The following is a 6,826-nucleotide window of genomic DNA, read 5'->3' as shown; positions in this document are numbered from 1 at the left end:
CAATTGTGCACATTTGTCATTTTCATTCAAAAGGTGACAATATTTTGTTTTGTATGCCAAGTAAGAAGTAAGCAGTTTATCTGCTTCATCAAAGGCTTGGCTAAAACCAGACCTAAAAAGCAGTTAAGAGATCTTACAGGTTGTGCCAGGAGAGAGCTTTGGGAATTGGTCGTGTTGGTCTCCTCTGTGCATGCTCTACAAAAAGGGGAAACTTGTGGGAGTTCTTCGGGGCGCGTGGAAAAACTAATCACAATGTGAGAAGTGGGCTGTGTCAAAATAGAAGAAGTCGTATCACGTCCTTGGACTCACCCACGACCTTCCGTCGAGAAGATCCCATGAGGTGACACATGAACTTGGTTCTGCTTTCAGTACTGTATCAATGTTCTTGGGGAAACTTTAATCCACTCTCACAGACGCTCCAGCAAATGAAGCAGCGAATTGTGAAATGAAGCCTCTTCACCAAGAGTGAATGAATAAATGAATGAATGACCTAGTGCCTTGAATCGAGTGGCAGGATTCCTAAGACGGGTACCAGTACATAATCTGGAGGTAAGAGTCTGCTGAATCTGCATGCTGTTGCTAAAGGAGTCATTTCTTTAATAAATGCTGGATCGTGTTGACTTGTTCTGGCCACAAATAGGCAAAAAGGCAACATATGCAGTTGATTTGCACATGTAAAAAGTCTGGAGGTCACGATGGATTTGACTAAAGGACATACATGATCCCGAATCCCACAATTACAGAGATCAGCATTAGCCCTAGCTAAGGGCCTAATTATGAATAGGGCTCCAGGTGTTATGGTATTTATTTTATTTACATTTTAATCGGTATTTAGCTATATTTATGTTATGCTAAATGGTACCTGTATTTATCCATATTTATTTGGAGTTTTGTGAAAAAAATAGTTTGAAACTAGTTTAGTTCCACATTTATGTAACCGATAAATAGGCATTCATGCTTGAACGCCCGATAAGTTTCAATAATATGAACTACTACAACTAACAAATCAATGCAGTAATATGAAAACATGAACATTTTAGTATCAAGGTTGTGTATATCTACTGCTACTTAAGGCTCTTCACTAAAATCCCTTTCTTTTTTTTTTGGACCCCTTTCCTGTCAATCTTCACAGCTATTTGTCTGGCAGTCATGACTGGCAGCATTTAAAATCACTCCCCAAAAAATCTAGTTTCCTTTTAAATCCACATATAAAATAAATACAGACAAGAAAATAAATAGAATTATGTCTGTATTTATCTGTAAAAAAATGTGAAAAACGAAAACATAGAGCCTTAATTATGAATCAGGTATTAAAGAAATCATTTTAGCTGTGCCTGTTTAGTGAAGGCGGACAGTATGAACTGCTGATGCCTGTTCTGTGAGTAAGTAAGGTTTGCTGCTCTGAACTACTCCTGTGAAGGAGAGCAGCTTGCACCACTGGTGCCTCTGTGGTATCTCTAATGTGGGCGGTAAAGCTTGCTTTTATGAAGCTGTATTTCAGAGAGTGTCCAGAAGGCACAACATTCAATTCAATTCAATTCAATAAATTTATTAAGAATTTGGATCTCTAATGAGGTCCACTTAAGACGTACATAAATAATCATATTAAACCTAGCAACCATTATAATAATACTTCAATAAAACCATTCTATCTACATCATTACATCAATTTATACAAAGTTAATCATCAAAAGACATAAAACGTTTCCAAAATCGACTCTGGGTATTATTTAGACAGCAAGAGAGCCCTCCAGTGGAGGAGAGCAAAAGTAAACACACCATATGGAGTTGTAGAGCATGTACAATTAGATAGAATAGCATAAGAAATCAGTTTCATCTAATGGCTTATTATTAAATAAAATGCATCATATAGCAACAATAATAACAAATCATTAAATAAAGTGTATCTTACAACAGCAATAGGATAGCAGCAATCAAACAGTTACCTCCTATACTAGAACAATAAAGGATCAGATCCTGTTAAGTATAAGTACAATTTGGAAAGAAATCCTATAATTGCAGCACCATGTATGTTATATAAAGTGCATCATAAAGTAGCAAAGACATTTCCCTCAGGACTTTTTCGAGATGGGAAAAAAACCTAGTTAGTGCAAACAGCAAAGAATTAACAACAGTTGTGATTTGCGCGTGATTTGTATACCTGGGGGCTTGAACGTTTAGGGATCCAAGGAAGCCCTGGAATGTTTAAATGAATTAGATGGATTCCTTTCCACAACGCGTGCTGCCCTGCCCTCCGTTAGTGCACTGTGCACTTTAACCAACGAATCCCCCACGTAATACCTACCTGGACAATAGAACTCTGGGACTTGCAGTTCCAATGACCGGCAAGTGGTGTACGGTCACATGATCGGGGGTGGAGTGCTTTTTCACCATTGAGAAAGAAGCAGGATGTATTTAAACGTGGATGTGGCAACATTTCCAAGCATTGGGGCATCTGAGGAAGGCCATTTGTGGCCGAAATGCATTATGCCGTGTCATCGCCAATAAAGTACCTGCTTCCATGGAAATCCCTGCGTGGCCTCTGCTTCTTCGTTCCGGAGGAGTTTTCTGTGTATTTTTCGTGTTAACCAGAGACACGCTTCAGAGGCCCCGTTCAGCAAGTCGGCCTGGGCTTCACTGGTGTCTGCTCCGGCAGTTTCTTCGTTTGTCTTCCAAGGTGTTGGAATGGCCCAGGCCCGCCTCCAGATGCAGACACAGCAAGGGCGGCTGCCGTGCAGTTCATGACTTCATGAAGGAGAGGATGCATTGTTTTTCCTGTCCCTGCCCGGCGCGTGATTTGTATACCTGGGGGCTTGAACGTTTAGGGATCCAAGGAAGCCCTGGAATGTTTAAATGAATTAGATGGATTCCTTTCCACAACGCGTGCTGCCCTGCCCTCCGTTAGTGCACTGTGCACTTTAACCAACGAATCCCCCACGTAATACCTACCTGGACAATAGAACTCTGGGACTTGCAGTTCCAATGACCGGCAAGTGGTGTACGGTCACATGATCGGGGGTGGAGTGCTTTTTCACCATTGAGAAAGAAGCAGGAAGTATTTAAACGTGGATGTGGCAACATTTCCAAGCATTGGGGCATCTGAGGAAGGCCATTTGTGGCCGAAATGCATTATGCCGTGTCATCGCCAATAAAGTACCTGCTTCCATGGAAATCCCTGCGTGGCCTCTGCTTCTTCGTTCCGGAGGAGTTTTCTGTGTATTTTTCGTGTTAACCAGAGACACGCTTCAGAGGCCCCGTTCAGCAAGTCGGCCTGGGCTTCACTGGTGTCTGCTCCGGCAGTTTCTTCGTTTGTCTTCCAAGGTGTTGGAATGGCCCAGGCCCGCCTCCAGATGCAGACACAGCAAGGGCGGCTGCCGTGCAGTTCATGACTTCATGAAGGAGAGGATGCATTGTTTTTCCTGTCCCTGCCCGGCGCGTGATTTGTATACCTGGGGGCTTGAACGTTTAGGGATCCAAGGAAGCCCTGGAATGTTTAAATGAATTAGATGGATTCCTTTCCACAACGCGTGCTGCCCTGCCCTCCGTTAGTGCACTGTGCACTTTAACCAACGAATCCCCCACGTAATACCTACCTGGACAATAGAACTCTGGGACTTGCAGTTCCAATGACCGGCAAGTGGTGTACGGTCACATGATCGGGGGTGGAGTGCTTTTTCACCATTGAGAAAGAAGCAGGATGTATTTAAACGTGGATGTGGCAACATTTCCAAGCATTGGGGCATCTGAGGAAGGCCATTTGTGGCCGAAATGCATTATGCCGTGTCATCGCCAATAAAGTACCTGCTTCCATGGAAATCCCTGCGTGGCCTCTGCTTCTTCGTTCCGGAGGAGTTTTCTGTGTATTTTTCGTGTTAACCAGAGACACGCTTCAGAGGCCCCGTTCAGCAAGTCGGCCTGGGCTTCACTGGTGTCTGCTCCGGCAGTTTCTTCGTTTGTCTTCCAAGGTGTTGGAATGGCCCAGGCCCGCCTCCAGATGCAGACACAGCAAGGGCGGCTGCCGTGCAGTTCATGACTTCATGAAGGAGAGGATGCATTGTTTTTCCTGTCCCTGCCCGGCGCGTGATTTGTATACCTGGGGGCTTGAACGTTTAGGGATCCAAGGAAGCCCTGGAATGTTTAAATGAATTAGATGGATTCCTTTCCACAACGCGTGCTGCCCTGCCCTCCGTTAGTGCACTGTGCACTTTAACCAACGAATCCCCCACGTAATACCTACCTGGACAATAGAACTCTGGGACTTGCAGTTCCAATGACCGGCAAGTGGTGTACGGTCACATGATCGGGGGTGGAGTGCTTTTTCACCATTGAGAAAGAAGCAGGATGTATTTAAACGTGGATGTGGCAACATTTCCAAGCATTGGGGCATCTGAGGAAGGCCATTTGTGGCCGAAATGCATTATGCCGTGTCATCGCCAATAAAGTACCTGCTTCCATGGAAATCCCTGCGTGGCCTCTGCTTCTTCGTTCCGGAGGAGTTTTCTGTGTATTTTTCGTGTTAACCAGAGACACGCTTCAGAGGCCCCGTTCAGCAAGTCGGCCTGGGCTTCACTGGTGTCTGCTCCGGCAGTTTCTTCGTTTGTCTTCCAAGGTGTTGGAATGGCCCAGGCCCGCCTCCAGATGCAGACACAGCAAGGGCGGCTGCCGTGCAGTTCATGACTTCATGAAGGAAAGGATGCATTGTTTTTCCTGTCCCTGCCCGGCGCGTGATTTGTATACCTGGGGGCTTGAACGTTTAGGGATCCAAGGAAGCCCTGGAATGTTTAAATGAATTAGATGGATTCCTTTCCACAACGCGTGCTGCCCTGCCCTCCGTTAGTGCACTGTGCACTTTAACCAACGAATCCCCCACGTAATACCTACCTGGACAATAGAACTCTGGGACTTGCAGTTCCAATGACCGGCAAGTGGTGTACGGTCACATGATCGGGGGTGGAGTGCTTTTTCACCATTGAGAAAGAAGCAGGAAGTATTTAAACGTGGATGTGGCAACATTTCCAAGCATTGGGGCATCTGAGGAAGGCCATTTGTGGCCGAAATGCATTATGCCGTGTCATCGCCAATAAAGTACCTGCTTCCATGGAAATCCCTGCGTGGCCTCTGCTTCTTCGTTCCGGAGGAGTTTTCTGTGTATTTTTCGTGTTAACCAGAGACACGCTTCAGAGGCCCCGTTCAGCAAGTCGGCCTGGGCTTCACTGGTGTCTGCTCCGGCAGTTTCTTTGTTTGTCTTCCAAGGTGTTGGAATGGCCCAGGCCCGCCTCCAGATGCAGACACAGCAAGGGCGGCTGCCGTGCAGTTCATGACTTCATGAAGGAGAGGATGCATTGTTTTTCCTGTCCCTGCCCGGCGCGTGATTTGTATACCTGGGGGCTTGAACGTTTAGGGATCCAAGGAAGCCCTGGAATGTTTAAATGAATTAGATGGATTCCTTTCCACAACGCGTGCTGCCCTGCCCTCCGTTAGTGCACTGTGCACTTTAACCAACGAATCCCCCACGTAATACCTACCTGGACAATAGAACTCTGGGACTTGCAGTTCCAATGACCGGCAAGTGGTGTACGGTCACATGATCGGGGGTGGAGTGCTTTTTCACCATTGAGAAAGAAGCAGGATGTATTTAAACGTGGATGTGGCAACATTTCCAAGCATTGGGGCATCTGAGGAAGGCCATTTGTGGCCGAAATGCATTATGCCGTGTCATCGCCAATAAAGTACCTGCTTCCATGGAAATCCCTGCGTGGCCTCTGCTTCTTCGTTCCGGAGGAGTTTTCTGTGTATTTTTCGTGTTAACCAGAGACACGCTTCAGAGGCCCCGTTCAGCAAGTCGGCCTGGGCTTCACTGGTGTCTGCTCCGGCAGTTTCTTCGTTTGTCTTCCAAGGTGTTGGAATGGCCCAGGCCCGCCTCCAGATGCAGACACAGCAAGGGCGGCTGCCGTGCAGTTCATGACTTCATGAAGGAGAGGATGCATTGTTTTTCCTGTCCCTGCCCGGCGCGTGATTTGTATACCTGGGGGCTTGAACGTTTAGGGATCCAAGGAAGCCCTGGAATGTTTAAATGAATTAGATGGATTCCTTTCCACAACGCGTGCTGCCCTGCCCTCCGTTAGTGCACTGTGCACTTTAACCAACGAATCCCCCACGTAATACCTACCTGGACAATAGAACTCTGGGACTTGCAGTTCCAATGACCGGCAAGTGGTGTACGGTCACATGATCGGGGGTGGAGTGCTTTTTCACCATTGAGAAAGAAGCAGGATGTATTTAAACGTGGATGTGGCAACATTTCCAAGCATTGGGGCATCTGAGGAAGGCCATTTGTGGCCGAAATGCATTATGCCGTGTCATCGCCAATAAAGTACCTGCTTCCATGGAAATCCCTGCGTGGCCTCTGCTTCTTCGTTCCGGAGGAGTTTTCTGTGTATATATATATATATATATATATTACCTACTGGCGGTCGCCAGTAGGTAGTTATAGTTAGGACCACGTTTCCATAGGAAATCCGCAACATTCTATTTTGAATAACTTTGGCGCCGGTCGACGAATCCTCACGAATTTTTCAAAATAGGTGGGGCGCTACGCTCCGCTCCTTCCCTGAAAGTCTCGGGGGGATTCGTCAAGCGGGGGCTGAGATAAAAGGGGGGTCCCAAAATGCGTTTTTCCCATGCATTTTTCCGTAGGACCTTCAGACAGGGCTACAGCCCGAACGGCTGAACAGAATTACTAGAAATTTGGCAGAGAGGTAGTCCTCAGGTCAAGGAAGTGCCTTTTGTAGGTTTGGTGTAAATCTGTTCAGTAGATTCTGAGAAA

General features: G+C 46.4%; 1 protein-coding gene across 1 annotated transcript in view; it reads left to right on the top strand.

Annotated features, from left to right (window-relative positions):
* The first annotated feature begins 367 nt into the window (after positions 1-367).
* The window catches only part of LOC146808954 (chemerin-like receptor 1), a 130,492-nt gene continuing 124,033 nt past the window's right edge, over positions 368-6,826 (top strand). The window contains exon 1 of the mRNA XM_085615752.1: positions 368-549. The gene's annotated coding sequence lies outside the window, so the exon portion shown is untranslated. The remainder of the gene's footprint in view (positions 550-6,826) is intronic.

The sequence above is a fragment of the Triturus cristatus genome, chromosome 7 (genome assembly GCF_964204655.1).
Source record: "Triturus cristatus chromosome 7, aTriCri1.1, whole genome shotgun sequence".
Lineage (NCBI taxonomy): Eukaryota > Metazoa > Chordata > Amphibia > Caudata > Salamandridae > Triturus > Triturus cristatus.
The sequence above is the reverse complement of the archived record's forward strand: the minus strand, read 5'-3'. Positions and strand labels throughout refer to the sequence as shown.